Source organism: Myotis daubentonii, chromosome 1 (assembly GCF_963259705.1).
Source record: "Myotis daubentonii chromosome 1, mMyoDau2.1, whole genome shotgun sequence".
NCBI classification, from domain to species: domain Eukaryota; kingdom Metazoa; phylum Chordata; class Mammalia; order Chiroptera; family Vespertilionidae; genus Myotis; species Myotis daubentonii.
In genome coordinates this window covers 137,363,565-137,370,194 of record NC_081840.1, presented here as the reverse complement: position 1 = coordinate 137,370,194, position 6,630 = coordinate 137,363,565, and the positions used below count along the sequence as shown (strand labels likewise).

Below are 6,630 nucleotides of genomic sequence, written 5' to 3'. Positions count from 1 at the left end.
GCTGGGGGAAAGTCAGGCACTTCTAATTAGCAAGAGCTGCTAAGGCCACAGAGAGTCTACCCAGGGCTATATGTGCAAAGTGTCTGGCACTTCGGTTTGGGTTTAGATCTGAGAAAACCTGATGTTATGGCTTGGTTTGAGTCCAATTTGGACTAGTTGCCTAAGAGTTTTTACTTTTTTTAGTTCAACTTAAGGTGTTAATTTTAAGGTTTAGCAAATTATTAAGGTTCATTCTAGTTGTGGGTTGAGGATTTAACTCAGTTTATATCTGTGGTAAGTCTATAAAAGTTCTGACTAGAAAATAGCAGCAGCTGGAGGATGGGCGCCTTGGCCCTGGGCCTGAAGAGGAGATACGCATACGTGGAGCATCAGAGTATCTGTTATAGTTCAGCCCTTGTGATGCTCAGATCCACTTGCTTCTTACAGTAAGTCCTGCCACCTAGTCACCAGCAACCCCGGGACTCTGGTTGGTCTTTATTGCTGAGGAAACAAAAGAAAGTTAGTGGGAAAACTACAGTTGCTGCAGCTGCAGTGGATCTCAAGCTTGAAGTAATTGGTACTTTGTGCCCTTCTCTACCACCAATTGTAGATTTGCCTCAGTCTCAGCTAGCAACCACTCTGGTCTAGGCAGATCACACATAGTTGTAAACACCAGCACAATAGTGGCAAGATGACATGGGGATCTGGGCCATCAGCTGATGCAACTTTATTGTGTCCATTGGCCCTACTCATGGCCAGTCTTGTATCTGTCAGCATCCATTTTGTGATGGATTGCTGCTGGGCCCACCCAACTTAGGACTTGCTGGATCTGACAGAACCCAGCTCATGATGGTTATCTCTGGCTGCAAAGTTACTTTATGTCCCATGGTCAGATACTCCATCTCAACCAAGGACTATTAGTCTGTAAGAACATCTATTTGAATGGTGTATAGATCTTTACTAGATATGGTATTACCTTGCTATGGTTCTCCTAGTGCTGTGGTAGGCAAACTGTAGCTCGCAAGCCACATGTGTCTCTTTGGCCCATTCAGTGTGGCTCTTCCACAAAATACTGGCTCTTCCACAAAATACCAACTTGTGCACATGGGCCACGAAGTTTCAATCGCACTGTACATGTGTGCCCGCACGTGGCATTTTGTGGAAGAGCCACACTCAAGGGGCCAAAGAGCCGCATGTGGCTCGTGAGCCATGGTTTGCCGACCATGGTCCTAGTGGATTACTCTACATTGGAATTTTTTAAAAATGCTTCATTAACTTTAACTAGTAGATGAATATAATTGAGCTAACAGTTTGGTCTGATCATCAGGCAAATGAGACATTGAGACCTCACAAAAGAGTGCAGTGTGGAGACTAGAACTAGTTGTATCTTCTTTTCAAACTAGTCACCTCGAGCAGCAGAGGACAATCTAAGAGCTTTCACGGCTGCTCCACACACCATTAGAGGGGTGATAAATTCCAGGGCATCTGCAGTTACATGGTACCCAGGAAGCTGCAGGCAGGATGTCAGCACATAAATTCTCAACCTGGGACAACAGTACATACAGCATGGCGCTATAGTGCTGCATAACCCAGGTAGTTGCAGTCTACAGTTCACGTCTTCTTTACTTAGGAGGAAAATACCCACATTTAAGAAACTGCAACCCTATGTTGATCCCCAGCCCAGATATCTATAGTCTCATCATAAAACTTTATGTGGTTGTTTTGTTAGCTCTTCTGTCACTTAAAATCTTATAACCTACTTTAATTACTTAAAGATGAGAGTTATACTTGTATATGTAGTTATGACTTAACTGGAAGGTAGTTAACTTGCTTTGCTTTCAAGAACAACAAAGAACACACATTATAGATTTAAATGATGGTTTAACAGGCATAAATGTAGAGATGTCAACAGTATTTTAGTTTGTTAACATACATTTCATAGCCACTATAATGTGTTTGGCACTAATTCCAAACATATCCAGGAGTTCACTAGACTTCCCACTTGGAGGAACTCCTTGCACTGCCAGCCCATGGACCAGAATGCCAGGCTCCATAGAAGCAGTTGAACAGACCTCCCCAATGCCACCTTCTGGGTGGTGATCCCCTATTGTGATATTTGGCCATCTGTGCATTTTGCATTAGAGATGATGAGGTCAGCATCCAGGGATTTAATGGTACACATGTCGCTGGATATTTTGTTTTTGGAAAGATCATCAACAATTGCTAAGACTTTACGCAGAGTAACTCCAATGACTGGCCTTATTGTTGACACTCTGGCTAATGACTTTGGCCTGTCAAATCTCAAAACTTTCTTGTGGGGTGTAAATAACCTCAGTTTTGGGTCCATTGGTCTGAATGTAGCATATCCCGTTGGTATTGGCCACCAGGACCACAGCATGCTCTGTCAGTCTGCATCACTTGATAGAAAATAGTGCAGTTGGGAACTGCTCAGAACATGACCAAATCCTCCAGGACCATCAGTAATGGATAGCCCGCAGTGGGACCCAATAATGTGGATGTTGGTATGAGAGATGGTTCCAACCCAGACCCGATCAAATGCTCGGGTTTAAAAGGCAGCAAAGGTGCTAAACAATGGTCTCACCACAGATGGCATTCACCACGTTAACCATTTTTTGCTCGTCAATAAAACATTTGATGAGGCATTCCTGGTGCTTCTTTTTTTAAAAAATTTTGTTTTATTGCTTAAAGTATTATAAAGAGTAGTACATATGTCTCCTTTTTTTGCCCCTTGACCTTCCCCCGGCCTCCCCTACCCCCCAGTGTCTTGTGCCCATTGGTTATGCTTATATGCATGCATACAAGTCCTTTGGTTGATCTCTTACCCACCCCCTCCCAATCCTCCCCGGCCTTCCCGCTGTAGTTTGACAGTCTGTTCGATGCTGCTCTGCCTCTGTATCTATTTTTGTTTATCAGTCTATAATGGTCTTTATTAGCCATAAATGAGTGAGATCATGTGGTATTTTTCCTTCATTGACTGGCTTATTTCACTTAGCATAATGCTCTCCAGTTCCATCCATGACTTTGCAAATGGTAAAATTCCTTCTTTTTTACAGCAGCACAGTATTCCATTGTGTAGATGTACCACAGTTTTTTAATCCACTCATCTGCTGATGGGCACTTAGGCTGTTTCCAAATCTTAGCTATGGTGAATTGTGCTGCTATGAACATAGGAGTGCATATATCCTTTCTGATTGGTGTTTCTGGCTTCTTGGGATATATTCCTAGAAGTGGGATCACTGGATCAAATGGGAGTTCCATTTTTAACCCTGGTGCTCCTTCTTGAATATCTTAGAGAAGGTGGAGTTCTTGGTGTCACTGTCCAGCACAATGACTCTATCATTTGCATGGCCCAGCTTAGCCGGAGCCAAACCACATGCTTTGTGAGTAGCTACCTTGTCACCGACTTTCAAGCAGGCAGAGAGGTGATCTCTATGTCTGTGATGTTGATTTTAGGTGAGTCTTCAACAGGGGGCTTTGGTTCAAGCTGTCTGTAGGTCTCTATCTGGCTCTCAATTAGTTTGATAATTGCATCTGCTCTTTCTGTTGTTATTGGCTTTCCATGACAATTTTCTGCATCCTCGAGGCTTGGAGTGCCCTGGCCCTTGAAGGTCTTGGCAGTTACAGCAGTGGGCTTGTTTTTCACTTGAGTTGCTTGTCAGAAAACCATACACAGCGCCTCCACATCAGGGCCATCCATCACTTAAGTACAGTGGGGTCTTGACTTACGAGTTTAATTCGTTCCGTGACGGAGCTCGTAACTCAAATTACTCGTATGTCAAATCATAAAGTGAACGAGTGAGACACGTGATGCTGGGCTGATGGTGTGGCGTTCACTGTGACGTTCGCTGCGCCAACTAGCGGTGGGGTATCTGAAGCTGGCTCGTAACCCGAATTTTGGCTCGCAACTCAAAGCAAAAAATCGGCCGAGAGACGGCTTGTATCTCAAAAAACTCGTTAGTCGAGACACTCATAAGTCAAGGCCCCACTGTATTCCCAAAGGCTTCACAGCGCTTCTGATGGATGTCTATGCAGTTCTCGACAGGCAAGACGCCACTGTGGAAGATGGCCATGAGATCATTCAGATTGTAGTGAGAACTGAAAGCCAGTGCATCCCAGATGGAGTTTTCCCAAGACTCGCCATCTCCCAAGAGACAGAACACCCATAGCTAGCATTGTCAAAGTATCTGCCATTATATACCATGCTGCAGGCAGTCCCCAATCCTGGTCCTTACCATCCAAATTGCCACATCAACAAACGGGAGTAGCCAGCAAAGGATGCATTGACTGTTTTTCAGGTTCTCTTGGTCCTCCTGTTCCTATTTCATGATGTGGCAGGACAGCATGGACATGATCTGAGCAGCACTGCTGCACGATGTGGGTGACCGGAACTCGAGGCCACTTGGTCCTGATGGAGCTGGATGCGCAGGCCAGGTCCCGAAACACCTGCACAGCATCTGCATAGGGTTTGTCTTCCTCAGTCATGGCTATGCTCACCTCACTGTGGGTCATCACTGCTACCCCGTCAGAGTCTGAAGAGAAAATGTGAATCTTTTTGAAGCACAGAACCCTTTAATACCATGGAATCTGCTGAGTGATATGGCAGGGCTGCTTGCACTGGTGCCTAGAACTGCTGCAGAGCCAGACTTTTATAAACTCTGTCACCTGGTAAAAGGATTGAAACAATATCCTGAATACACTTAATAGAGTCTTTCAGGCTCCATTCTCATTGGCACCAGCCTCCCTTCAGTCAATGGGTTCCAGATCTGAGAATTGACTCGGGTCTGGAAAGTAGGCCAGTTACTGTGACTTGTATTGTGGCAGCTGCCCTTAGCTTCCTGACCATCCATTCTCGTTTTTTTTTATTTTATAAATTGACTAGAGGCCCGGTGCACAAAAATTTGTGCACTTGGGGGGAAGGGGGGGCCCCCAGCCTGGCCTGTGCCCTCTCGCAGTCTGGGACCCCTCGGGAGATAACGCCCTGCTGGCTTAGGCCTGCTCCCGGGTGGCAGAGGGCAGGCCCAATCCCTCGGTGCAGCCCCTGGTCGGGCCAGAGCAGGGCTGATTGGGGGGTTGGGGCACCGCCCCCTGTCACACTCAAGGCAGGGTCGATGGGGAGGTTGCGGCGCCAACCCCTGTCACGCACAGAGCAGGGCCAATCAGGGGGTTGGGGCGCTGCCCCCTGTCATGCACAGAGCAGGGCCCATCGGGGGTTGAGGAGCTCCCCCCCCCCATCACTCAGAGAGTAGGGCCGATAGGGGAGTTGGGGCACCGCCCCCTGTCACACACAGAGCAGGGCGGGTCAGGGGGTTGGGATGCCACCACTCTCACACTCAGGGTAGGGCCGATGGGGAGGTTATGGCTCTACCTCATCACACACAGAGCAGGGCCCATGGGAGGGGGGGGTTGGGGCGCTGCACCCTGTCACACACAGAGCCGCAGGGCGATCAGAGGTTGGGGAGCTCCCCCATATCAGGCACAGAGCAGGGCTGATCAGGAGGTTGGGGCGCCTTCCCCTGTCACGAACAGAGCAGGGCGGATAGGGAGGTTGTGGCCCCACCCCCTGTCACACACAGAGCCGTAGGGCAATCAGGGGGTTTGGGCGCTGCCCCCGTCACGCTGATCCTGGTGCCAAGAGGCCTCTCGGCTCCACTGATCCCGGTGCTAGGAGGCATATTACCCTTTTACTATATAGGATAGAGGCCTGGTGCACGGGTGGAGGCTGGCTGGTTTTCCCTGAAGGGTGTCCTGGATCAGGGTGGGGGTACCCACTGGGGTACCTGGCCAGCCTGGGTGAGGGGATGATGGCTGTTTGCATCTGGTCACACACCCTTCAGGGTAGGGGTACCCACTGGGGTGCCTGGCCAGCCTGGGTGAGGGGCTGAGGGCTGTTTGCAGCTGGTCACACACCCTTCAGGGTGGGGGTCCCCACTGGGGTGCCTGGACAGTCTGGGTGAGGGGCTGAGGGCTGTTTTCAGGCTGGCGGGTGACGGAAGCTCCCAACCACTCCTTTTTTTCTTTTTCTTTTTAATTCTGGGTCAGCTTTAGCTCTGAGGCTCCAGCTCTTAGGCCTCCGCTGCTGAAAGTAGGTAATCGAAACAATGTATAACTCCAGCTCTGAGATCCCAGCTCGCTGAAAGCTGGTTCCTGGGGTTTTTTTTAGCTTCTATATTTGTTAAAATGTTTCAAACTGCAGGCTCAGAGGCCGGCAAGGCAGGCGGGGAATGTTGGAGTCCTCCGTCACTGAAGCAAGCAAGCCTCATGTTAGTTTCAAGCTGCCTGGCTGCTGGCCGCCATCTCGGCTGACAGTTAATTTGCATATCTCCCTGATTAGCCAATGGGAAGGGTAGCGGTCGTACGCCAATTACCATGTTTCTCTTTTATTAGATTAGATACCTTTATTGACTGCCTATCTATTTTGCCTCTAGAAACATGGAGTTCTTTTTTTTTTATTTTTTATTTTTAGTTTTTTTTTATTGCTTAAAGTATTACAAAGGGTATTACATATACATATGTGTCCATTTTTTCCCCCCGCCCTAGACAGTCCCCTAGCCTCCCCTATCCCCCGGTGTCTTATGTCCATTGGTTATGCTTATATGCATGCATACAAGTCCTTTGGTTGATCTCTTACGC

At 48.0% G+C, this 6,630-nt stretch overlaps 1 pseudogene; it reads right to left on the bottom strand.

The window, feature by feature from the left end:
- Positions 1–1,895: 1,895 nt before the first annotated feature.
- LOC132226834 (transketolase-like protein 1) lies at positions 1,896–4,869 on the bottom strand (annotated as a pseudogene).
- Between the last annotated feature and the right edge of the window lie 1,761 nt (positions 4,870–6,630).